Here is a 27,505-nt window from a genome sequence, read left to right as displayed (position 1 = left end):
GTAAAATATCTCATTGGTAAAACAACTGACCTGGAAAATCGATCCAGGAGAGACAATTTAAAAATTATTGGTCTACCTGAAAATCACGATGAAAAAAAGAGCCTGGACAGTATCTTTCAGGAAATCATAAAGGAAAACTGCCCTGAGGTCCTAGAACCAGAGGGTAAAATAGCCATAGAAAAAATCCACTGATCACTTCCTGAAAGAGATCCCAAATTGAAAACGCAAAGGAATATAGTAGCCAAATTCCAAAATTACCAGGTCAAAGAGAAAATACTTCATACAGCCAGAAAGAAACAATTTAAATATCATAAGAACCGCAATCAGGATTATACAGGACCTTGCAGCTTTGACATTAAAAGACCATAGGGCGTGGAATATGATATTCTGTAAGGCAAAGCAGCTTAAATTACAACCAAGGATCAACTACCCAGCGAAAATGAGCATGATCTTCCAGGGGAGGAGATGGATATTCAACAAAATAAGAGACTTCCATATTTTCCTGATAAAAAGACCATAGATCAACAGAAAATTTGATCTTCAACTACAAGACTCAAGAGAGACATAAAAAGGTGAACGGGACAGAAAGTAACATGTTATTAATAAGGGCAAACTCTTTACATCCCTACAAGGGAAGATGACACTTGTAACTCTTGAGAACTGTATTGTTGTTCCACCATGTTAAAGGGGTATACATAAAAGGGGTGGGTATAAATTGACTTTGATGTAATGATGAAAAAAACTAATCAAGTGGGTTAAATGGATCCAAGTCAGTGAATTAATCTGATCTAAGAAAATGTACTGAGAGAAAAGGAAAGGAGGAGTCAGACAAGGGTAAATTACATCACAGGAAAAGGCACAAAAACCTATTACAGCAGAAGGAAAGAAGGGAGGGAGATGAGCATTGTTTGAACCTTATTCTCATCAGATCTGGCTTAAGAAGGGAATAACATAATCAGGTATAGAAATCTAACATGCCATATGGGCAGTAGGAGGAAAAAGGGAAAGAAAAGGGAGGAGGCTGATAGAAGGGAGGTGGGACTGAGCGAGGTGGTGGTCAAAAGCAAAACATTAGTGAGGAAGGAAAAGGAGAAAGAAAAGCATAAACGGAGTTGGGGGGAAGGATGAAGAGAAAGACACAGATAGTTATAATAATTGTGAATGTGATATATGAATTTAATGGAATACTATTGTACTATAAGAAATGATGAACAGGCAGACTTCAGATAAACCTGGAAAGACTTGTATGGTTTAATGTTGAGTGACATGAGCAGAACCAGGAGAACGCTGTATACAGTAACAGCCACATTGAGTGATGACTGACTTTGATAGACTTAACCCCTCTCAGCAATACGAGGATCTAAGACATTTCCAAAAGCCTCATGGTGGAAAATGCTATCCACATCCAAAGAAAGAACTATGGAGTTTGAATGCAGATCAAAGCATACTATTTGCTATTTTTTTCTTCTGTTGTGTTTTGTTTCCTCTTTCTGGTGGTTTCTCCTATTAGCTCTAATTCTTACTTACATCACTAATGTGAAAATATATTTAATAAGAATGTATATGTATAGCCTATATTAGATTGCGTGCTGTCTTGGGGAGGAAGGTAAAGAGGGAGGGGGAGAAGAATTTAAAACTCAAAAGCTTATGGAAGTAATTGTTGATAAATCAAAATAAATTAATAAAAATATTAAAAATATAAAAAAAGAAAATGTAATGGCAATGTTGAGAGACAGAGATTTTCTCTTCATTTCAACTGGCCAAGATGGATGGCCACTTTATAGATGAAATTCATGTTTTAGGTAAGGATTGGACTTGAAAGCATCTAAGATACCTTTTAACTCAGTAATCTTATGATTCTGTGATGACCTTGAACCCTAGTGGTAGTGGTAGCTATGCAGTGTTACAGAGGATCAGGGATCTTAGCCTGATATCCCTGCCACCCTTGACCTGGTGTCCCAGGAGAGATCTCAAAGGGGTCTATAAACTTGAATGGGAAAATTACACCTTTATTTTTACTAACATCTAATTTAAATTTAGCATTTTCTTCAATAATTTAAAATCATTATTCTGAGAAGTCCCATGACTATCAAAGGGATCCATGATGCAAAAAAGATTAAGAACTCCTGCTACAGAGGCAAGAAAACAATATACACAATGACTACAACAGTGTAAATGGGAAAAAACCCACAAACATGCATATGCACAAAAATACTCACACAAATCAAAAGTGAATGTTGCATTATTTAAAAAACAAACAAACATGGCTCAAAAGAAGGGATATGAGAAAACACTCCCAACCTACCCCTTTGCAGATGTGGGCAGTCCACAAGTATTGCACATTGCACATCTTTTGAGACTTTTTCAAAGTATTGATCAGTTATGCTGATTTTTCCTCTTTTTCACCTTCAAAAACACTATTTATTATATGAGATCGTTCTCTAGGAGGGGTGGGCAGGGATGCTGGGGGAAATTGATAGTGTAAAAAATAAGACATCAATAACATTTAATTGAAATAAAATGTAGTTATAGATATGAAAAAACTGCTGCAATGTATGTATATGTATGTGACCATATGATATATATTCCATGTTATATACACATACGCGTATGTGCATATATATATATGTGTAGTATGTATATGTCTCTCTATATAGATATATACATATACATGCATATATATAGTCACTATTTTCAAGAAGTCTTTAGTCCAGGAGAGGAATATTGTGGTATAGCGACACCTTCTCCAAGCAACTGTTCTAAATTTAGCCAGTGTACATATAAATAAGCATATATACATACACGATAGAATTGGACACAACTGACCTGGCTTGCAGTCTTTCTCTCCACCTCCACTCTTACCATAGTCAACTGGGGGCCACAACATTTGTGTTGATGACATGAGAAGTGTGGTAGCTTTTCTCAGGGATTATTGAGGATATTATATACAAGGAGAAAGTTAATATGCCTATAGAAAAGAACAGCCCTCAGATCACAGCAGCCCATTCTTAAGGATCAAAGAAAGCAACTGGTAACTATTAGAAATCAAAGCCACCAGTCCACAAGGTAACAATCCAGGGAGCTAAACAGGAGAACATGGAATGAATTCAGTAACAGTGGGACCAAAGCCTAGGGTGGGATGAAGGAGAAAGAAGGTAAGAAAAGTGGAATATACAAAGCAAAGCCAGGAAAACAACAAGAATGTAGGAATACAGATAGAACTTCAACTAATGACTATTTACTTCTTGAAATGAATCATCCTAAGATAATATCATTTTATGGCAGTGTTGTTAACCATACTCTCCCCTGCCTGTTTAGCTGTAGACACTGCAAATGTATGCTTAGATGCCAGACCTCTACCTAGAACATCTTTCTGGATCTCTGACTTGCTGTTTGATGGGGCAATCATTGGTGGATGACTTGTCTAGTTTGTGTATGCATATCCATCTTATTTCTTCATGCCTGTAACCTTTCCAGGAATGGGAATTACTACCTGCATAATTGGGAAAGGACTTATTCTAGTCAGCAACTTTCCTAGAAGGTCTGTCAGTTTGCAAGTTTGGGACTCCAACTGGGCTTGAACTCTGACTGGGAAGGACTTCCTGATTGTGATGTAGGTCAGCTACCCACATATGGGCTGCTTTGGCTCCCCATTCATTAGGGGTGGGGCTAATCAGTCAGAGCAACCTCCATCTTCCTTAGACAGTTGTCACTGGTTAGAACCACAGCCAGAGGTGTGAGTGTCAGGAAATATCTGGAATGGAAACCAAAGTTTGCATTAAAGGGAGTATTTTCAGGGGATAAATAAATCAAGTAATTTTAATGGAATTCATCTGTGGGAAATGGAATGAACCATTAGTTTGGGGAATGTCATGTGTAGCAGCTGCAATACTATTTGAGTACCTAGTGTTCTTTGTCAGTAAGATTATGGGCAACATGGTATGAAGAATTAATTCTTACCTATAGGGCACAGAATAATGTAGTTCAAAACATATGAGATAAGCTAGGGCCCCCAATCAGAGTAAAAGATAGGTTGGGAAGTGCCATAAAACTAGATAATTTGTTTTAGGAAAAGGTAGAATGAAGTGGCAGCGGAAGTTCTTGCATGGAATAACAAATACTACTGGATAGAGTGTTGAAATTGGAATCAGGGACACCCGTGTTCAAATCCTGCCTCAGGTACTTAATATGACCCCTGACTAAGTCACTCTTTGTGCTTTTCAGTTTCCTCGTCTGTAAAACAAGAGTTGGACTTGATGGCTGGTTCATTTCAGCTCTAAATCTGTGATGCATTTTGATTAGGATGTTTATGATCACCAGAATAAGGTCCATGACGTCTGGGACAAAGCTTAGTATTACCACTATCTAGAAGTTAGGGATAGTCAGCAGGAGTCACAAGAAACTTGCCAATTTTACTAAGTTTTCTTGGCTTAATCAAACACCTTTTAGAACTGGACCCACTAGTAAGCATGGTAACCACCAAAACTCCCAAGTGATGTCATGTAAAATTTTGAATAGGCTTATACGACCAGTAACTAGAAACTTAAAGTAGAGGTGGTCACCACTCTTTGGGACTTTCAGAGGGAGGAGGTATGTGCAGACATGAAAGGAAGCACAGGAACCCATCACATCTTGACTCTTCCTCAGGCACCAGAATCATATCAGCTTAGAGTGCAAACAACTGGGCCCAGTTTCAGGTAGTGACTGGATTTATTGGGTCTGACCAAGAATGGGGAGCTGTGAACTTTATTAGCACCTGCTGAGGACCTAATGGATATCTGAATTCTGATTTGTACAACAGTATATCTGACCACTGATTGCTATGCTATCTTGTAATGTGCCAAATGGCAATGTTATCTAGTCAGTAATAAACATTAATATTAATAAATAAAGTAAATCTAGTTAAATATATGTGTGGGTATATTTCATATATATTTTTGTGCATATATGTGTATATATTCATACATATGTATACATATATACACAGAGCATTCCAAAAGTCTTAGAGTAGCTTTAAGCTATTAAAGTTTGAAATTGCACTAAGTCACATTTAGGACACCATGTTCTGTGTCTATGTGCTTGTGTGCCTGTGTCTGTACGTAGGTATTCATTGGCTTTAATCTTGATTGAGCTCACTCAGCAGTCTGAAGATACTGTAGATTTTTTATAGTTGATATAAAAGATGATGCTTGCTCCTTCAAGGTGCTAACTTCTTGTCCCAGATATGTCCTTTCTTCTAAGGAGATCTCCCTACCAAGCAATCTAGCTTTTGTTTGCTGAGGTCGATTTGTGGGAGAAGGCAAAATCATGGGGGAGGGAGTGCTTTCAGAGGATTCACCCCACCATCACTGTAACATTGGGTATGTTTTTCAAAAATTAATTTTATTAATATCTTCTGGAATTTTTATACAACCTCCATTTCTCATTGTATCCCTGCATCTACCCCTCCCTGAGAGCAGTCCTTTATAATAAATAATTTTAAAAGAAGAATTAAGGGGAAAAAATGTTCTACAAACCTAACCAACATTTCAACAAAGTCTGATGGTATATTCAGTGTTCCACGCCCATGGCCACCCATCTCTGTGAGAAAACTATGTGGAGATATCTCTCTTCCTATCACTTCTTTTGAGACAAGCCTGGTGATTATAATTTACAGTATTCAGTTTTTTAAAAAAATACATATTTTTAATATCTTTTGTTTTTATGTCACCTAAATTCCCTCTTGTATTCTCCCTTTTTCCTCCCAGAGAGCCATCCCTTATAACAAAGAATTTTAACAAAAAAGAAAAAGAGAAAGAAGAAAAAAATCAGCAACATTTATCAATAACTGGAAAAATTCTGACACCATATTTACTGTTCCAAATCTATGACCTCCCCATCAATTCTGCAAAGGAGTGGGGGAGGTGTCTTTTTATATCTCTTCTTTGGGGCCAAATTTGTTCTTAGTAATTTTGCAATGTTTATTTTCAATTGTTTTATAATTGTCCTTTCAATTTCTATATATTTTATTATGTATTAATACATATTTCTATTTTTGTGTCATTTTGACTATGGTTTTACTGATTTTGTTTATTTCACTTTGGATCAGTTTATATGTCTTTCTATGTTTCTCCATATTCATCATATACACAGTATTCCATCATATTTCTGTACCATAACTTGTTTCACCATTTTCTAGTTGATGGGTATCTACATTGTTGCTAATTCCTTGCTACCACAAAAAAAAAGAAGGTTGCTATAAATATTTTGATGTGTATGTTGTCTTTTTTGTGGAATCTCTTGGTTAAAGGATATGAACATTTTAATTACTTTTTTAGCATCATTCAAAATCACTTTCCAGAATGATTAGAGCAATTCACAGTTCCACCAATCAGTATGCCCAGTCTTTCCATAATCCCACCAACTTTAATTATTCTTGTCTTTTGTTATCTTTGACAATTTTGCAGCATTGCATGTGTTGGTCTCTATTATGAATAGTTGGTAAGGGTATACATAGGAGATAAGTAGAAATATCATATGAACTCACTGAATGTACCCTTCTATTCTGGTATCTCTGGGAATACTTTGGAGAAATTTCAGTAGATTGGTGACAGTTCCTGTGCTCTGAAACATGTGTAGATACCAAGCTGGAGAAATGTTGATTCAAGGGAGATGTATGGAATTGTTGGGGCATATATTAGATAGGCAGGGAGTAGGACACATAAGATAGGAGACAGTAGCAAAAATATGTGAAAGTTACTAAGCTCAGAGAGGAGTTACTACTTCCACTTCATTCTTACTCTACTGTTTTTCTACCTCTAGCTTTGAGAACAATAATAAAATAATCAACACTTGCTGTCTTGGGAGAGAACTGTCAATCAATTGCCCTGAATCCACTTATAATCTTTGTTAAGTTCTCAGACCAAATCACCCCTCCCTGGCAATAATTGCCTATTTGTGTTGTATTCTTCCTTCACAATGTAAGCTCTTGGAAGTTAGAGATTGTCTTGCTTCTTGTACTTGTGTCCGCTAGAATGTAGTAAGGAGATTAGTAGGGTAGAGAGCTGGATGGAATATGAAGTATTAGAGATGGGTGTGAAGAATGATGATGTTCACAATGATGTTGGAAACATGTCCCCATGGTTCCTTGCTCCTTCCTGAGGCAAGCAAACTGGTGGCTGACTGTTTCTTGTATTGTAGGGGGTACCATCATAATTTTCCACAATCATCTTGAGGAACCCATCAATGTTACTCATTAGGGAGCCATTCTATTATATTACAAGACATTCCCTCTAAGAAAGGAAGTGGCCCAGTAGGCAGTCTAATCATTCAGTCATGGTGACATGTCTTAGCTCAAGCTGTAGTGAGTTCCCATGGGTCTATGAAGAATTTTATTTGTTCATGAAGTTCTGTGAGTTCCACTTCCACTATGCATTTGAGATGTTTTCTGTGCTGGGATAGGGATGGATATCTGCCTCAGCCTACTTTCAATACTACTGTATTATAGCTCTATGTATTGTTATCTTATCCTTCTACCATACTATGAACTCCATGAGGACAGAGACTGCCATCTTTGTATTTTTCTCAGTGCCTAAACCAGTGATTTGCACAAAGTAAGCACTTACTAAATGTTTGTTGCAATTTTATCATACTGTATTCATTCCCTTCCCACAAAGTTCTTGAGGTTTTCCCCGAACTTGGTTTTGCTCCACTGCTTAAGAAATTTATACACGCACATACATATATAATATCTATCAATCTATCAATCTATCTGTCTGTCTGTCTGTCTATCTAATCTATTTATCCTCCAGTCTCTTACTGAGGGAGCTATCTTGTCCTTCTATTATTGGTAGGATAAGTTTTATTTAGGTATGATTGAACAATATTTTTATGTTCCTAGGTGTAGGAGGAAGTTGGATGGAATGTGTGCTGAGTATAAGTGGGTGTGAGAGAAAGTCAGTAATCCTGGGGGAAGAGTGGGATTCATGTATTCATCCCTCCTAACCTTTGCCTCTTAGAACCCTAGCTTTCTTTCAAAGTTTAGCCCAAATTATTACCCCTTCTGAGGCCTTCCCTGAACTTCACCAGCTCTTAGTGCCTCCCCCAAATAACTTTGCATTCATTTTGTACATATTTATTTATGCTCATGTTGTCTCTCTTAGTAATAATAGCACTTACAAAGCACTATAAGCTTTACAGAACACATAGAAATTATTTTATCCTCACAACAGCTGAAAAGAAGGTACTATTATTACCCTCATCTTACAGATGAGGAAACTGAGTGAGAGGTTAAGCAACTTGCCCAGAGTTATATAGTTATTAGTAAAGACCCAAAGCAGGATTCAGACTCAGTTCTTCCTGACTCTAAATCCAGCACTCTATCCATTATGCCCTCTGGAATGGAACTTCCTTGAGAGGATCAACTGTTTCATTATTTTCCCTTTGTATCCCTAGTGGCTGGCATATAGCGGAGGCTTTGTTATTCTTTTAAGATATATGTCTACTGCTTGCCTTCTATATGTCAGGCATCATCTAAGTTTTTCAAATACAAAGCCAAAAATAGCAACAATGACAACAATAACAATGACATTCCCAGCTCTCAGAGAGCTTACATTCTATTTGGGGTGAGAGAGGGAAACAATATGTACACAGATAAAGAAAAAATACAAATAAAGTAAGTACAAAGTAATTTAGATGTAGAGGGCTTTGGCAACTAGGGAATCAGAATAGGCCTTGTTAGGAAGTAGCACTAAAGGAAGCTTCTTTAGGAGTATGCTGACACGGTCACACTTTAGACTTTACTTGCTTTTCAAAAAAATTATATTTTTCCAATTTCCAATTGTAAAAATAATTTTTAACATTCATTTTGTAAAATTTCAAATTCCCAATTCTCTACCTCCTGCCCCTTCCCCCTCCTTGAGAAGGCAAGCAGTTCGATGTAGATTATACATGTGCAGTCACGCAAAACGTTATTTCCATATTAGCCATGTTGCAAAAGAAAACAAAAATCCCCCCCCAAAAAACCCAAGAAAAATAAAGTTTTCAAAAAGTATGCTTTGATTTGCATTCAGACTCCATCAATTTTTTCTCTGGAGATGGATAGAATTTATCCTAAGTCTTTCAGAATTGTCTTAGATCGTTGTATTGCTGAGAACAGTCATTCAGAGTTGAGCACTATACAGTATTGCTGATACTATATACTGTGTTTCTTTGGTTTTTCTCATTTCACTTTGCATCTATTCATATAAATCTTTCCAGATTTTTCTCAAAGCATCCTGCTTAGCATTTCTTATAGCACAATAAATATTCCATCACAATTGTATACCACAGCTCGTGCAGCCATTCCTCAATTGATGAGCATCCCCTCAATTTCTAATTCTTTGCTACCACAAAAATAACTGCTATATTTTTGTACATATAGGTCCTTTTCCTTTTTAAAAAAATTTTTCTTTTTTTTTTTGGAATTATTGTTCATCCTTTATTTTCGTTTTTTAAAAATATAAATTTATTTATTTTTAGTTTTCGATATTTACTTCCACAAGATTTTGATTTCCAAATTTTCACCCCATCTCACCCCTCCCCCCACCCCAAGATGGCATGCATTCTGAATATCCCTTCCCCTAGTCTGTCCTCTCTTCTATCTCTCCTCCCCTTATCTTATCCCCTTCCCCTTCTATTTTCCTATAGGGCAGGATAGACTTCTGTACCCCATTTCCTGTATTTCTTATTTCCCAGTAGCATGTGAAAACATTTTTTTTAAACATATGTTTTTAAAACTTTAGGTTTCAAATTTTCTCCCTTCCTCCCTCCCTGCCCACCCTCATTGAAAAGGCAAGCCACTCAGTATAGGTTATACATGTGCAGTTATGCAAAACACTTCCACAGGAGACATGTTGTAAAAAACTAACTCTATTTCCTTTAATCCTATCCTGCCCTCCTATTTATTCTATTCTTTCTTTTGACCCTGTCCCTCCTCAGAAGTATTTGCTTCTGATTACCCCCTTTCCAAATCTGCCCTTCTCTCTATCATCCCCCTGCTCTCTTGTCCCCTTCTTCCCCTATTTTCCCATAGGGTAAGACAGATTTCCATACCCAATTGAATGTGTATGTTATTCCCTCCTTAAGCCAAATCCTATGAGAACAAGATTCACTCATTCCCTCTCACCTTCCCCCATTTCCCCTCCATTGTAAGAGCATTTTCTTTTCTGTGTTTTATATTTTTTGTAAGATAATTTACCCCATTCTACCTCTCCTTTTCTTCTTCGAGTATAATCCTGTCTCATCCCTTAATTTTATTCTCCAGATATGACCCCTTAATCTTCAATTCACCTTGTGCCACCTATCTATCTAGCTATCTACACATACATACAAATTTTTTCCTCCAACTACCCTAATATTTGACAAAGGTCTCATGAGTTATAAATATCATCTTTCCATGCAGGAATGTTAACAGTTCAACCTTAATAAATCTCTTATGATTTCTCTTTCATGTTTACTTTCTTCATGTTCCTCTTGAGTCTTATATTTGAAAGTTAAATTTTCTACTCAGCTCTGGTCTTTTCATCAAGAATGCTTGAAAGTCCTCTATTTCACTGAATGACCATTTTTCCTCCTGGAGGATTATACTCAGTTTTGCTGGCTAGGTGATTCTTGGTTGTAATCCTATCTCCTTTGCCCTCTGGAATATTATATTCCATGCCCTGTGGTCCTTTAATGTAGAAACTGCTAAATCTTTTGTTATCCTGATTGTGTTTCCACAGTACTTGAATTGTTTCTTTCTGGCAGCTTGTAATATTTTCTCCTTGACCTGGGAACTCTGGAATTTGGCTACAATTATCAAGGAAAACTGCCCTGATATATTAAAACCAGAGGGCAAAATAGAAATTGAAAAAAAATTTCTTTGGAATATAGATCTAGTAGTGATGTTGCTGGGTCAAAGGATATACACAGTTTTATAGCCTGTGGTGTATAATTCCAAATTGTTCTCCAGAATGGTTGGATCAGTTCACAGTGCCATCAAGAGTGCACGTGTCCCAATTTTTCCACATCCCCTCCAACATTTGTCATTTTACTTTTCAATCATATTATTCAATATGATAGCTGTACAGTGGTAACTGTTGTTTCAGTTTGTCTTTAATCAATAATGAGTTAAATCATTTTTATATAACGATAGCTAGTTCCGATTTCTTCTTCTGAAAACTGCCTGTTCATATCCTTTGACCATTTATCAATTGGGGAATGACTCATATTCTTATAAATTTGACTCAGTTCTCTATATAGTTGAGAAATGAGGCCTTTACCAGAGAAAATTCCCGTAAAAATTCCCCCCACCAATTTTCTGCTTTCCTTCTAATCTTGGCTGCATTTGTCTTTGTTTGTGCAAAACCTTTTTTTGCACAGGCAGTTTTCAGATGAAGAAATTAAAGCTATATATAGTCATATGAAAAAAATGCTCTAAATCACTATTGATTAGAGAAATGCAAATCAAAACAACTCTGAGGTACCATCTCACACCCATCAGATTGGCTAACGTGACAAAACAGGAAAATCACAAATGTTGGAGAAGATGTGGGAAAATTGGAACACTGATGTATTGTTGGTAGAGTTATGAAGTGATTCAGCCATTCTGAAGAACAATTTGAAACTATGCCCAAAAGGCTGTAAAACTGTGCATACCCTTTGACCTAACAATACCACTTCTAGGTCTATATCCCAAAGAGATCATAAAAATGGGAAAAGGACTCACACATACAAAAATATTTATAGCAGCTCTTTTTGTTGCATCTAAGAATTGGAAATTGAGGGGACCCCCATCAATTGGGAAATGGCTGAACAAGCGCTGGTATATGAATGTAATGCAATATCATTGTTCTATAAGAAATGATGAGCAGGCTAACTTCAGAAAAGCCTGGAAAGACTTGCATGGACTGATGCTGAGTAAAGTGAGCAGAACCAGGAGAACATTGTACACAGTAACAGTAACATTGTGCAGTGACTTATTTTGATAGACTTAGCTCTTCTCAGCAATGCAAGGATCTAAGACAACTCTGAAAGGCTCATGAGGGAAAATGCTATCCACATCCAGAAAAAGAACTATTGAGTCTGAGTGCAGATCAAAGCATACTATTTGCTCTGTTTCTCTCTCTTATTTTTGTTTTGTTTCTTCTTTCTTGTGGTTTCTCCCATTGGTTTTAATTCTTCTTTACAATATGACTAATGTAAAAACATGTTTAATGTGAATGTATATATAGAGCCTATATCAGGTTGCATTCTGTCTTGGGAGGTGGGAGCGGAGGCAGGGGGAGAAAATTTAGAACTCATAATCTTATGGAAGTGAATGTTGAAAACTAAAAATAAATAAAATAATTAAAATGTAAAAATCATCCATTTTACTTCCTGTAATACTCTCTACCTCTTGTTTGGTCACAAATTCTTCCCTTCTCTAAAGCACAGTTGATTCATAAATGTTGAATTGAAGAGGTAAAAAAGATCACTACCTATGTGACCTTAAGCAATTCATGATCTCTCTGGGCCTTAGTTTTCTTATTTGTAAAATGAAAGGAGGTTAGACTACATAATTTCTAAGGTCCCTTTCAACTCAAAATCTATAAAATGAGGTCAGACTGTATGATCTTTGAGGTCCATTCCAACTCTATATTTATTATCCTAAGCTCTATAATCCTGTGATTTAGCACAACTTGATAAAACCACCCTTCTTATGATTGGACTGGTATTTATGGGCCCTTGTCAACCAGGCCACAGCCTATAGATAAGTTGCAGAGAACCATAGAGAATGGATATGTAAGTCAATTCTATCCCATACAGACACAGATATATGTTACATAGATACAAATATACATGAAAAATTGTTGCTACCTAATAAAATTATTTTTAATGTTTATTCTTTTCTTTTTAAATGTGTTATTTGTATCTTTTTATATCTTTTATTTCTTTAAATATATACCTTTCCCTTCTCCTTCCCAGAGCCATCCCTTGTAACAAAGAATATGATATAATAATAGTCTATTACATTCACATACCACAATTTGAATGTTTCCCAACTGGTGGGCATCTAATCTGTTTCCAATTCTTTTCTGCTCCAAAATGTGCGGCTTTAAATATTTTGGGAAAATGTGGGACCTTTCTAGCTTTGACCTGCTTGGGATATATGACTAGAAGTAGGATATTTGGGTAAAAGGAAATAGATAGTTTAGGCACTTCCTTAGCCCAGTTCTAAAGGTCTTTTAATAACCTTTGGGAAATAGCTTGGTGGTCTTAGTACAGTTCCTCATAATGGAAGTGAATTATTACCAACTTTATTGATCAACTCAAGGATCTTACTGACTTTGAAAACTTAATTGCCCTTTAAGATTCTCTGATAAAGTAGGACAAAAATCTACACTGGCAAGTCTCCACAGAGTCCTTGATTATTAATCTTATGGTTTTCATTGCTGTAGGTACTAGTTCACCAAGCTGTTTGCTTATGGATTCAGTGGAGGAAAGGTGCCTTACATTCATTCCCACCTTCTTCGCTTTGTTGAAAAGACAATAATCTGGATGTCCCACACTGCAGCATGTCCCAAAAGTCTTAGATTTAAAGTCTTAGCCACCTTAAACTTTAGTAGCTGAGAACTTCAGACTTTTGAGACACCCTGTGATTCCATGATGAGGTGACAATTCCAAAATGATTTTTATTTTAAGCTGCCAAACAGGATTCTCATTCTTGAGGTAAGAGGCCAATAGGTATGATGGGCTACTCTTTTACCTAGTCCCTCAGGCCAGGGACAGGATTAACTTTAAGGGTTTGAAAAATGCTTCCATGATTTTGATAGGTATATTAGGTTACATATGCAACTTACACTTGCATACCAGTGCAAAGAAGCATGTACAAGCAGGTTATAATTGCTTGATTTCCATACACGACTGGATGTACCTGAAAATTGGCAAGTGTTTTTGTTTGCTTTTAAATTAAGCACTAAGGTAAACACACACACACACACACACACACACACACACACACACAGCATTCGCACGCTATGAAGATGGAAAGGATAGCCCTTCTACTCTCCAGTTCTTTGAAACAAAACATTTCCCCTCATGGTTAGCCAAATGTTTAATTCCTGACTCTTTACCAAAATAAAATAAATGTACCTGCAAATGTCTATTTTTGTCTTCAAGTTATAAGGACGTTAGTATATCTTTTCTCTTGCTGTAACCCCTGACAAATAGCAGGAAGTCTAAAACTAGAGTTTTATTCCAAAAGGAGATACAGGTGGGAACAGGGTGGAGAAGCACACCTTATATTTAGGTGTTCTGAATGTTTGGCACCAGACTCCTGAAAATTTAACTCCTTAGTCAATGAGAATGGTATTTTGACCATGGAGAGACACTTGGCAAGCTAAGGGCTTGTTTTATGCAACAGCTTCTTGAAGGATTTCTGTGAAGAGATTCCAGGTTTTCTGAAGCGCCTGTGTGAATCATTCAGCTTTCTCTCGGTGTATCTAAAACAATAAAAATGCAACATCTAAAAAATCCTGCCTACTGACTTTCTTTTGTATGTTAAATTCTATGATGATGAAGACTCAGTGAGTGAGGGATCTAGCTTGTGTCCTGGCTTCTGCCCTAGTCTGTGTCTACTGGTGTCTGTCAACCTGTTCATAGGATTTAGAGCTGAAAGGGACTTCAGAAGTCATCTATTTCAACCCTTTTGTTTAACGTACTGAGAGAAAATGTAGGCTGGAAATGGAGGTTAGGTAATTTGCCTGAGGTTACCCAAATAATAAGTAGCAGAGTCAGGATTCTACTTTAGGGCTTTTGATTTCAATTCTATTATCTGGACCAGTATCTAGGCCTCAAGATTTCTCTCCTTCAAATGTCCTTCAATTCCTCCCCAACTTTTCTTCTCTGTATTCAACCTGTGGCCTACATCATTAGTCCAAGAACCTCCAAATCACCTACACGATTTTCTTCACCTTCTTATTTGACTCTTCATCTCTTAGGTGACTCCTGCTACGGTCTTCTCTCAATGAAGTAGAAAGTAGCTATGTCAGAAGCTCACTATCTTTCATAAATGAACAGATGGAAAATCCCCATATTATGAACTGAGACATCAAAGTATCCTTGAGAATTCAATAAACAAATTGCATTGGAATTGGACCATTCTCACAGATTGAGCTGTTGTCTATATGTAACATTCAGAGGATCATAGGCTCAGAGCAGGGGTCTTAACCTGAAATCTGAATTTTAAATATGTGTATTTATATATACATATATATGTAACTATATTTCAACACAACTTCCTTTGTAATCCTCTGTGTCTTATTTTATGCATTTACAATATTATTCAGAGAAAGGGTCTATAGGGTTCACCAGACTGCTTCTGAGTTGCCATATTATATCCTCTCTACATTTACATCATCTCTGATGTATGTCCTCTTCCCTGTACTCACTCAGCCACATCTGTGGTTCAAGCCTTCATCACCTCTTGCATGGACTATTGCCATATCTCCTGAATTGGTATCCTTGCCTTAATTCCCCCCATCTCACACACATATACACTCTACTTTATCCTCCATACAGCTGACCAATTCTACTAGTTATTTTACTAGTATTTTACTAGTATTTAGATCTAACCATGTCACCACTCTTGCTTGATAAACTCAAGTGATTTCCTGTTTTTTCCAGATCAGATATAAAGTTCTTTGGTATTTAAAGCTCTTCATAACATCGCCCTTTGCTACTTTTTCAGGCTTCTCATGCTTTCTTCCCTTTTGCACTCTCTATGATCCATCCTGACTGGTCTGCTTGCTGTTCTTTATACATAATACTCCCATCTTCCATCTCTGGGCCATTGCCCTGGCTTCCTTCAAGAATAAGCTCAAACCCTGCCTTCTGAAAGAGACCCTTCTTTGTCTGCTTGACTACTACATCCTTCTACTCTAATCTACTCTGGATGTGTGTTGAACGTTGAATATGCTTAATTATTTACATGTTATACTGTAAGCTAGAATATAAGGTCCTTGAGGTTAGAGACTTTTTTGCTTTTCTTTGTATCTCTATTGCTTAAATAACTAGGTGGCACAATGAATAAACTACTAGGCCTAGACTGAGGAAGATCTGAATTCAAATCCAGCCTCAGAAACTTCCTAACTGTGTCACCCTGGGCAAGTAACTTGACCTGCCTGTCTCAATTTCCTCAACTGTAAAATGGAGATATTAGTAGCACCTGTTTTATAGGGTTATTTTCAATATCAAATGAGATAATATTTGTAAAGCACTTAGCTCAGTGCCTGGCACGTAGTAGGTGTTTAATAGATGCTTATTCCTTTCCCCCACTTAATATAGCTACTGACACGTAGTAAGTGGTTTATTAATGTTTTTTGATAGATGGATTGGAAGATGGAAGGCTGGAAGACTGTTACACAGAGGAGAATGAGGAAGAAAAGGGCAGCTGAATATTTAGAGCTTAAAAACATATTTGAAGTAGAAGGGAGGACTGCTTAAGAGGAAGGAGATGGCTGCTCTGAGGAGACAGCTGCTTGTTTAATAAAGAGTGATAGAGCAGTACTACAGCTCTTAGTTAAGAGCTAATCCAGTAAGGGGCAGAGAAAGACTCAGAGAGTAGTAGTTGATGATTGCCTCCTCGGGGGTACTGAGGCAGCTATTTGTTAACTTGATAACAATAATAGAGAGGTTTAGTGTTTTCCTGGGGCACATATCCAAGACATAACAGAGAACCTCCTAAGACTTATCAAAACAGATGTCAACTACCTACTTCTGTGCTTCCCATGGGCACAAATGACAATGCCTGAAGGAACCTGGAAAGTATTGCCAATGACTATGAAGTCTTGGGCAAGAAACTGAAGACCAGTGAGGTGTAATCTGTCTTTTTCTTGCTGTTGCCCATTGAAGGTAAAAGATTCAAAGGAGAAAAGTTGATATGGCAAGTGAACAGCTTGCTAAGAATGTGGTGTGTGAGAAATGGGATTTGAGCATCTTCACCACAGCTTAAATTAAAATAAAATAAGCGTGACGGGTTCCTTTGGCATTGATGGAATGCACCTAACAAAGGTTAAAAATGCATTTACCAGGTATCTTGCAAATCTAATTAAAAGGGCATTAAACTGAAAAAAAAAACAGGGAAGAAGCAGAATATGTACATATATATATATATATATATATATATATATATATATATACACACACACACACACACATATATCCATAGCTATCTATATATGTATATGTCTATTCATAGATATATCTATATCTATACATATAGATTGTATATCCTAATCTAGATACCATAGAGAGCAGAGGGAAGAGAAAGAGAACAAGGACTTATTATGTCTAATATGTACCAGGAACTGTGCCAAACTCTTTATAAATATTACCTCATTTGATCCTCACAACACCCCAGAGAGGTATTGATATGATTCTGATTTTACAGTTGAGGAAACTGAGGAAGACATAGGTTGAGTGACTTGCTGAGGATTATACAGCTAGTAAACATATGAGGCTGAATTAGAACTCAGGTTTTCCTGACTCCAAAGCTGGTGCTTATGCCACTTAGAATCCTTGGCTACAATGAAAGAATGAGACTGATAGTAAACATCCAGAAATTTATAAGTGACAAAATCCCCCCCCAAAAAGTGAGCCAGTAGTAAGTCTCCTGCTCCCAAATGTCTATAAACAGCTGCCCAAAGTTCAAGTAACAAACAAGAGGAACTCAAAATCCTGATGCAAGAAGGAAAATTTGATCTTGTAGGTATCACTGAGACTTGGTGGGGGTGAAACCATAACTGGAATATGGCCATAGATGAATATATGCATTCTTCAAAAGAGATAAGCTAGATAAAAGAGTTGGGGTGGGGGGAGGGGAAAGGAGTAACATTGTATATTAATGTGAGGAAATCCAGAACCTCAAAGAAGGATGTATGGTGGAGAGCATTTGGGTGAAGTTCTATGGAAGAAACAAGAGATTTTTGACATTGGAGTACACTATAGACTGCCTGGACATTTGTCTTCAGGCTGTCCTCTTGACCTCCTCTATCATGAGATCTTTACCTAAAACCTCAGCTTAGCCCTGGACTTCACACATTGGGAGTACTTTCTGCTCCTGTGGCCTCTCACTCTCATCAGAGGGTTCTTCCCAGAACCTCCATTTAAGGAAGACACCCAGATCAGACATGTTATATTCCTCTTCAGGCTTCCTACTATGCCTCTGAGCCTAATACCTCTGTCTCCTCACTTCCTTCCCTTTTCAGCATCATTTTATGTGTTCTCTCTTCCCCCATTAGACTGTAAGTTCCTTGAGGACAGGGACTGTCTCTCTTCCTTTTTGTATTCTCAGTGCTTTGCACAGAGTAAGTGCTTAATTAATAGTAGTTGACTGATTAGATGCAATGAAGAAACAGATGAGGAGTTTGGCATCAGATCACAAGTCTGACACAGAGGTATGGTCTAGTAAGTGATGAGGGACTTCACTTATCTAGATATTTGCTGAAGTTCCCTCTGATAAAAACAGAGCAGCTAATAGCTTTTTTATTTTCCTTAATGATAATTTCATCATTCAAAATATGGAGAAATCTACAAAGAGAAATTCTATTCTTTGTCTGATTCTTGTTAAAGGGAAGGAACTGATTGTGGGGCATAGAAATGATCAGGACCCTGGGGAGGATGTGAATGATTTCTCCTAGAGTTTGTGATAAAAAAGAGAAAATCTGGGCAAAATCTGAGATGTACCCTAGATTTTGGGAAGGCAGATTTCAAAGAGGAAGGATAGGGAGAATCTCATAGACTAAAATTCTACAAAAGTCAGCCCATGAGGAATGAGATATGCTCAATAAATTTGGGAGACACAAAAAGAAACCATTTCCACTGAGGAAGAAAAATGGGATTTGCCTGAAGAGACCAATGTAGAAGCAGAAAGAATTCACAAAAAGATGTTGGAATTAAGATCAAGTATCAGAGGATGACTCTAAGAGCATGATGTAGTCCTATAAAAGTGTCCACAGTGCTGAAGCCCAGGATGAGCTGGGGCTGCCAAAGGAAACTGAAAAAGAAAAGGGTTGGGGTTTTTTTAAAGTTATCCTGGGAGAAAAAGGATCAATGCCTGATGTGGATAAGACAATGATAACTGACTAGAAAGAAAAGGCAGAGCTGCTCAATTACAATTTTGCTTCTGTTTTTTCTGTCAAGAATGACCTTTGTACTGGAAGTGACAGGACAGAAATGGCTAATGCGGAGCTGATACATAAGGTAAGCAAGGATATAGTAAGAGCGTACTTAGTTGCCCTTGATGAATTCAAGGGTTTAGCCAAATTACATGCACACATACTGAAAGAACTGGCAGGTGTGATTGCTGAGCCACTATCAGTAATATCTGAAGAAGCATGGGAAATGGGAGCATAACACAGCATTGGAGAAGGCAAATTCCAAACACTGCAAGAGGACAGAATCTGCAAATGATAGGGGCAATGAGTGTGACCTCTGTTTCTTAGAACATTCTAGAGTAGATTATTAAAGAGATGGTTGATGATGATCTGGAAAGGAAAGCTGTGGTCACAAAGAGCCAGAATGGCTTCACCAAGAACAGATCATGCCAGAGTAACCTTGTTTCCTTTAAAAAAGAAAGAAAGAAAGAAAGAAAGAAAGAAAGAAAGAAAGAAAGAAAGAAAGAAAGAAAGAAAGAAAGAAAGAAAGAAAGAAAAGCATTACTAAACTGGCATATGAGGACAATGCAGTAGATATAGCTTACCTAGGTTTTAGAACATTTTTGTTAAAGTATCTTACAGTATTCTTTTGGAGAGGGTAGGGAGATGTGGGCTTGATGATAATATGGTTAGATGGGTCCATAATTGGATTTATTGTTGTTGTTGTTTAGTCATTTCAGTTGTACCTGACTCTTCTTGACCCTGTTTGAGGTTTTCTTGGCAAAGATACTGGAGTGGTTTGCCATTTCCTTCTCCAGCTGATTTTACAGATGAGGAAACTGAGGCAAGCAGGGTTAGGTGACTTGCCACATAGCTGCCCATACCTAATTGGATGACTAGACTCAAAGAGAATAATTTAATGTCAATACATCGGTACTTCTAATGGAGTATTCTAGGGATACGTGCTTGACTCTATGCTATGTAATGTTGTTGTTAAATAACTGACTTCAATAAAGATATAGATGGCATTCTTATATAATTTGCCAATGACACAAAACCAAGGAGGATATAACTAACACAGTGCATGATAGAGTCAGGATCCAAAAAGGTCTGGACAGATTAGAGCTCTGGGCTCTAAATGTTTTTGATTTTGCACCCTGTCAGTAAAAAAAATTTGAGCATGCGTCATCCCAAATATATATCATATACATCTACTATTATATTGATAATTATGTATATCATAAAACTTACTCAAAATAGATACTAAAAAGGAAGAGATAAAAATAAAATATTTATTAATGATAAAAGCCTTTTGATCTCATTAAACACTATTATTGATCATTATATTTTGGTGAGAGCAGTGCAATTTAATATGCTTCATTGTTGTTTTTTTGAATCTTGATTCAACGTCTAATGTGATACAATGATTTGAATGTCTGGTTTCAAGTTCAGTTTATTTCAATATTTGATTTTAATGACTGCATCGCTGAAAAAAAAATAACCTCATAAATATATATAGACCCCAATAGAAAAGTGCATCATTGGTTGTACTTATTAAATTATGATAATCATTTTGCAATCTCGTACTTAAATTATGCAAAATTTTTTGTTGAATTTCAGCTAGTAAATTTCTATTTTCCCTAATGGAAATTGTTCTTATAAACTAATCAGAGAGTGTTGTATTTTTATGTTTTTAACAACTGAGTTCAAAACCTACTGAAGCTCTTCATTTGGAAAATTTTAAAACAAGTTACAGAATTCAGTTGTTAACTTTTTAAAGTGCAGAGATGAGAGTTTTTGTAGTTAGCACTCATACGTTGTTTTCAGCTACCCAGAGAGGAGAGAGTAGCTAGGAGAACAGGGCACACAATAGTGTCAAATAGTACAGAGAGGTCAATAAAGATGAGGATTAAGAAAATGTCATGAGATTTATCAGTAAGAGATCATTTGTAACTTTGTAGAGAGCAGCTGCAGTTGAGTGAGGAGTCAGAATAATGAAGAAGCCGAGAAAGTATGGCACTAGAGAGATGAGAGTGCCCTCCAGGAAATAGGAAAGCTTGTGAGAGGGGTAGGTTGGAGGGGAAGGCTAACGTAATGAGATCTGTGATTCATAACACAAAGCATCTATGTCTGCTTACTTTGTGCTAGTTACTATTTCCCACAGAAAAAACTAAAAGTGTGTGTGTGGAAGTGTCTGATTTACCATCTACTGCTCCAGAACACAGAGTTCTTCTGCTGAGGGCCACTTGCAGAAGCCAGGAAGTGCTCTAGATGGAATAGCCAAAAGAGTGTGTGGGACATGGAGCCAGGAAGACATGAATTTAAAATCCAGACTTAGACATTTAGCTCTTATGACCCTGAGCAAGTCACTTAACCTATGTCTCAGTTTCTTAATCTGTAAAATGGGCAACATAATAGCACTTAACTCACAGAGTTGTTATAAGGAAATGATATATGCAGATTGCTTTGTAAACCTTTAAGTGTTATATAAAGGTTAGCTATTGTTCTTGTTTTTTTGTTACTGTAATTATTGTTATTGTTATTACTATTTTTGTGGGATAGGGTATGTGGGAAATTTTAGCTGTACAAACTTCAGCTGTCCAGTCTCAATTAGATTATAATTACCTTGAGAAGCCAACACCAGGGACAATTGTGGGAGTGGAACAAGTGTGGCAGTGTTGTTATAAGAAGTAGATATGATGGTATGCTTGGTTAGAGGCAAGAACATGATTAGCTACCACCAGAAGGGTGAAATATAACCCATATTCCCACTCTCCAATTGTTTGATCTCATATTACTGACCACAGCCTTCCAGAAAACTATGACCTCCACTTTGGCGGCCACTTGGGCTAGGGCACTGAGTTGAATACAGTAAGGTGAATTCAACATGGCTAATGAAACATTTTAAACTGTAGTGTAAACAGATCAACTCACAAGTACAAAATGGGGGTGACAAGGTTAGATGACAGGTATTCGAATAAGATCTAGGGATTTTGGCAGACTGCAAGCTCAATGGGTTGCAGTGTGATACACCAGTCAAAAAAGTTGATGTGATCTTGGGATATATCAAGAGAGGTATAATTTCCAGGAACAGAGAGGCAATAGTCCTAGAATAACCTTCCCTTGTCTCGAGTATTGTGTTGAGTTCTGGGCATTGCAGTTAGGGAGGATATCGATAAACTGGAGAGTATCCAGAGCAGGATGGCGAGGGAACTTGAGTCTATGCCATGTGAGGATCAAGTGTAGGAAAGGGGGATACTTATTCCAGTGAACCGAAGACTCAGAGATGACGCGATCACTTCTTCATTCCTTCCCAGGCTCCTCTTATGACTCTCTGGACTTCTGTCTCCACCATGCAACAGCTGCCTTCTCACCCTGGAACACTGATACTGTGACTTTCTCATCATGGAAAATCATTCCACCTCTATGGTCCCTCACTCTAATTGGTTGGCTCCTCCCAGAACTTCTATTGGAAAGAGAGTTTCTGCATCAGCTGTGCTCCTTCTTTCTTCTCCAGTGTCGGCTCCTGACTTTCAAACATTCTTTCCCCACCATGCCCTGTGAGGTAGCTTCCTTGCCCCCATTTCCCAGCTTTTCATCTTCCTTTTATGTGTTGTCTTCCCTCATTAGAATGTAATCTCCCCGAGCACCAAAACTGTATTTTTTTAAAACTTATGTTTGTATTCCCAGTGCTTACCACAGTGCCTGGCATATAGTAAATGCTTAATAAATCTTTGTTGACTGATAGTTGGCATTAAGCACTTGAAGGGCTGCTGTGGAGACAAGAGATTAAACTTGTTAATTTTGGTCTCCAGGCAAAACTAGGAGCTCACAGGTACAAGATGAAAAGAAATTAATTTAGGTTTGATATCTTATCTTCTTGTAGCGCTTGACTATGAAGGGGTACCATGAGCGCCATTGTCATCCATGCTGGCACAAAGACACGAAGGTAGGAAATGGAGCATATGTGAGGACCAGAAGGTAGCCATTCTGGCTGGATCATGGAGTGAATAGAAGGGAATAATGTGTAAGAAGTCTGGAAAGGTCAGACAGAAACTAGTTGTGAAGAGCTAAAAATGCTAAATGTAGGAGTTTATATATGATCTTTGACATAATAAGAATTTTTCCCAGGTAGGTAATGGGGACATGACCAGACAGACCTGTGCTTTAAGAACATAATTTTAACAGCTACACAGAGGATGGATTGAAATGGGGAGTGACTTAAAGCAGGTATACCAATTAAAAGCTACTACTGGGGCAGTTAGGGGACACAGTGGATAGAGCACAGGCACTGCAGTCAGAAGGACCTGAGTTCAAATCTGACCTTAGATGCTTAGTAGCTGTGTGACTCTGAGTAGCTCACTTAACCCGAATTGCCTCAAAAAAAAAAAAAAAAGAGACTGTTACAGTATTTCCAAGCAAGAGGTGAGGAGGGCCTGAACTAGGTTAGGGTTGTGTGAGTAAAAAGGAAATGAATGTGATAGATATTGTGGAGAAAGAAATTATAAAATCTGACAACTGATTAAATAAATGGAATAAATGAGAATGAGGAAAGGTTACAAATGTGGGCAAGTGGAAGTTTGCTGTTGCCCTCAATAGAAATTAGAAAGTTAGAAAGATGGATGAACTTGGAGGGGAAAGAATGAGCTCTGTTCGAACATGTTGAACTTAATATACATATAAAGACATAAAGTTCTAATTGTCCAATAGCAAGTTGGTGATGGGAAGTAGAATACAATAGAGAGACTTGGAATATAGCCTAGAGATAATAATTGAACCTATGAGACCTGACAAAATCACCAAGTGAAAGAGAAGCATAGAGGTCCCAGGACAGAACTTTGGGGTATACCTGTAGGATAGTGAGAATGACATGGATGAAGACTGAGCAAAGTATGCTGAGAAAGATCAGTCAGACAAGTAGGGGAAGAACCCAGAAAGAGTTATCCAAACTCCAGAGGAGAGAATAGCTAGGAGGAAAAGGAGGTCAAAGTGTCTGCAGAGATTAATAAGAATGAAAATTGAGAAAAGTCCATTATGTTTGGTAATTAAGAGTTCACTGATAACTTTGGAGAGAGTTTCAGTTGAATTATGAGGTTAGATACCACATTGCCTAAGGTTTAGAGAGACTGAGAAGGGATGAAATGGAGGCACCAAATGTAGACAGCCTTTTCAAGGAGTTTAGCCAAGAATGAAGGAGAGGTATAGGAAGATATCTAGTGAGGATAGTGGAAACCAGTGAGGGTTTTTTTGGGGGGTTTGGTTTTTTTTTGGCAAGGATGGGGAAGATGGGTATGATTGTATAGCAACAAGTAAGAATCCAGTAGAGAGGGAGATATTAAAGACAGTAAATATCTTGGACAGAAAGTACAAATGGACCATGAGTTGGACCCAGAATTAAACAAGAGGGGAACACTTTGAATCACTTTTTAGTAAATTACAGAGCTCCTTTAATGATCCCAAATTCCCAGAAACAAAGGCCTGTCTTTTTAATGCCAGTATTCTATGGGTGTTGTATGGCACTGAGTCATAAAGCACTATAGAAACTAAAAATTTCTGTAACCCCCGTCCCAAAGATCATTGGTGTGGTAGTCTCTCTTTATTAGTAGGAATCAATGACCTGTACCTGTGAGAGGGGTGGAGGTGGAGTTGGCAAGAGTAGGGGATAGACCCACATGTACAAAAATAATTGTAGCAGCTCTTATTGTGATGGCAAAGAATTGGAAATTGAGGGGATTCCCATCAACTGGGGAATGACTGAACAAATTGTGGTATATGAATGAAATGGAATGCTATTGTGCTATAAGAAATGATGAGCAAGCAGACTGCAGAAAAACCTGGAAATACATATATGAACTGATAGTGAATGAAATGAGCAGAACCAGGAGAACATTGTACACAGTAACAGCCACACTGTGTGATGACTGACTTTGATAGACTTGGCTCTTCTCAGCAATGCAAGGATCTAAGACAACTCCAAAAGACTCATGTTGGAAAATGCTATCCACATCCAGAGGAAGAACTATGGAGTCTGAATTCAGATGGAAGCATACTATTTGCTTTCCTTTTCCTTTGTTGTTTTGTTTTATTGCTTCATTCTCATTGTTTCTCCCATTATTTCTGATTGTTCTTTACATCATAACTAATGGGAAAATATACTTAATATGAATGTGTAAGTAGAGCCTATATCAGATTTCATGCCTTCTTGAGGGGAGGAGGAGGGAGAGAGAGAAATTTAAAAAATAAAAATCTTATGAAGTGAATGTTGAAAACTAAAAATAAAGAAATTAATTATTTAAAAAAGACTAGGGGATAGTAGAGCTCTTCAGTCTTCTTTGAATTTGCTTCAAGTCTTTGAGTTTTCTTCAGGTCACTTTGGATGCTTCTGTCTTCCAGATACAAGAAAGAAGATGGAAGATGTCAACCCCACTTCAGGTTGCTGAAGGAAAAGACTCTGGGAAGAAGTCAACATGAGAAGAGCTGGTAGTCTCCATCATGTCACTATCCCAAACTGATTTAGCTAATTTCTGGTAATTTCTCTAGGACTCTCTCTCTCTCTCTCTCTCTCTCTCTCTCTCTCTCTCTCTCTCTTCTCTCTCTCTCTCTCTCTCTCTCTCCTCCACTCCCTCCCTCTCTGTCTCTGTCTCTCTCTTTGCTAAGTTACCTCACCTCACTCCCAATGGGAAACCTTCTTCACCCTGTGTTATTTTATATATTCACCTATGTATACATTCCCTGATTTTTGTTTAGCTATCAAATTGTATAAATAGGTCTTTTTTCAAATTGCAGTCAAGTCTTAGATATAAAGCATGGGGTCCTATTCTTCCTTATTTAATAAAATAACGATCAGAAGTGAACTTGAACCTGAAGACCGCATCCCTTAGACTGAAATGTTTAAGAGGGCAGATAGATATAATCTCTAGTCTACTGTCTTTTCTTCCTGAAGAAAATAGGGTGGCAGCCACTGTCCCCAACTTCCCGCTTCTCCTCCTGGTAGGAAATTAAAGTCACCTTGGAGAAGAAGCAAGAGGTACCTATTCTGCCTCCCTTTGAGCCACACAATGACATCCTCATCCTACATGTAGGGGATATCCATCTACATGAAGATAATGGAAATGCTCATGGGGCAGAGGGTTTAAGCAGATCTTAACATATAGCAAATTAGGAATTTTAAGGAAGAACAAGAGTAATGGATATCATTGGAGAAATATATGATTGTAAAAGGAGGTGGCCTGGGATCATTAAAGAGACAGTTGGTGGCTGGAAAGGGAATCAGTGATCACAAAGAACCAGAATGGCTTTATCAAGACAGCTCATGTCAGACTAACCTCATTTCTTTTTTTTTTTAAATAGGATTACTAAACTAGCATGAGGGCAATGCTATAGATATAGCTCATCTTGATTTTCGTTTAACTATATTTATATAAACTATGTCTAGATTTTTAGGGTAGGAGCCATTATGTTCACTGGTATCCTCCTGATGTTGGGAGTAAGCAAGAAAGTCCCCCCAGCATATTAGGTGGATTCCATATGACAAATGTATGGGAAGACCTAAAGAAGAGTCTTCCAGGAACAGTCAACATACATTATGATCTATATTATAGGCAAAAACCACAGACCTATTTGAGTGTTTGGTTATGGATATGGATGAGAATTATAAAAGATGAGCAGGTTTGGAGAGTTCTCAACCTGCATCTTGGAGAGAATATCCACCTCAATGAGGTCGTGCTCCATTATAGCAGCAGAGTAAGTATTGAAATAGGATTAAATGAAAGATGTACTCTTTCCCTGCCCTGTCCTAACAGTTATTTGCAGCAAACTCTCCATTTGCTAATGCAGACAATAGTCACATGATTCTGCTTTAATTTAATTGCACACTGAGAGGATTCTAAGGCTGCATCTGTACTGTGCCAGAATATCTGGATGAAAATGGAAAAATCCAGACAATGATTTAGGTGTTTAAACTGCATGTGTCGAAATAGGTGGACATTAGGTGGACATGTATAAGTGATTTTTTCACGTTTCATTTGAATGTTTTGTTATAGTGTTAAGATAGCCGAAGCCAGAAAAAGCTTGTCTGTGTGTTTGTATATGTGTGCACACATGTATGCTGTTGATTACCCTTTAAATATTTCCAACCCTCCTCCCCCAACCCACTCCACTATCTGCCAAACCCATCCACTCTCTCCTGGACATGAGAATTAGGAATAGAATCAGATTTCTGAAGTATTGTTCATGAAGCATGATAAGACTGATCCTATCCATGAAAAACACATGAAAAATCAAGCATAATATGAGCTCATAAAACAAGTGAAGAGTAAACATTGACTTGTAATATTCTAGTAGTTGTCATCTTGAACATGTTATGGGTACCA

The 27,505-nt window shown here is 37.5% G+C and overlaps 1 long non-coding RNA gene across 1 annotated transcript in view; it reads left to right on the top strand.

The window, feature by feature from the left end:
- The window catches only part of LOC144454399 (uncharacterized), a 47,673-nt gene extending 25,137 nt beyond the window's left edge, over window positions 1-22,536 (top strand). Inside the window, exons 2-3 of the long non-coding RNA XR_013482751.1 lie at window positions 19,180-19,239; window positions 22,451-22,536. This is a non-coding gene — a long non-coding RNA (uncharacterized LOC144454399). The remainder of the gene's footprint in view (window positions 1-19,179; window positions 19,240-22,450) is intronic.
- Window positions 22,537-27,505: the final 4,969 nt, after the last annotated feature.

This window comes from Phascolarctos cinereus, unplaced genomic scaffold, assembly GCF_003287225.1.
Source record: "Phascolarctos cinereus isolate Bilbo 61053 unplaced genomic scaffold, phaCin_HiC Scaffold_1;HRSCAF=81, whole genome shotgun sequence".
Lineage (NCBI taxonomy): Eukaryota > Metazoa > Chordata > Mammalia > Diprotodontia > Phascolarctidae > Phascolarctos > Phascolarctos cinereus.
This window is presented reverse-complemented; position numbering and strand designations above follow the sequence as displayed.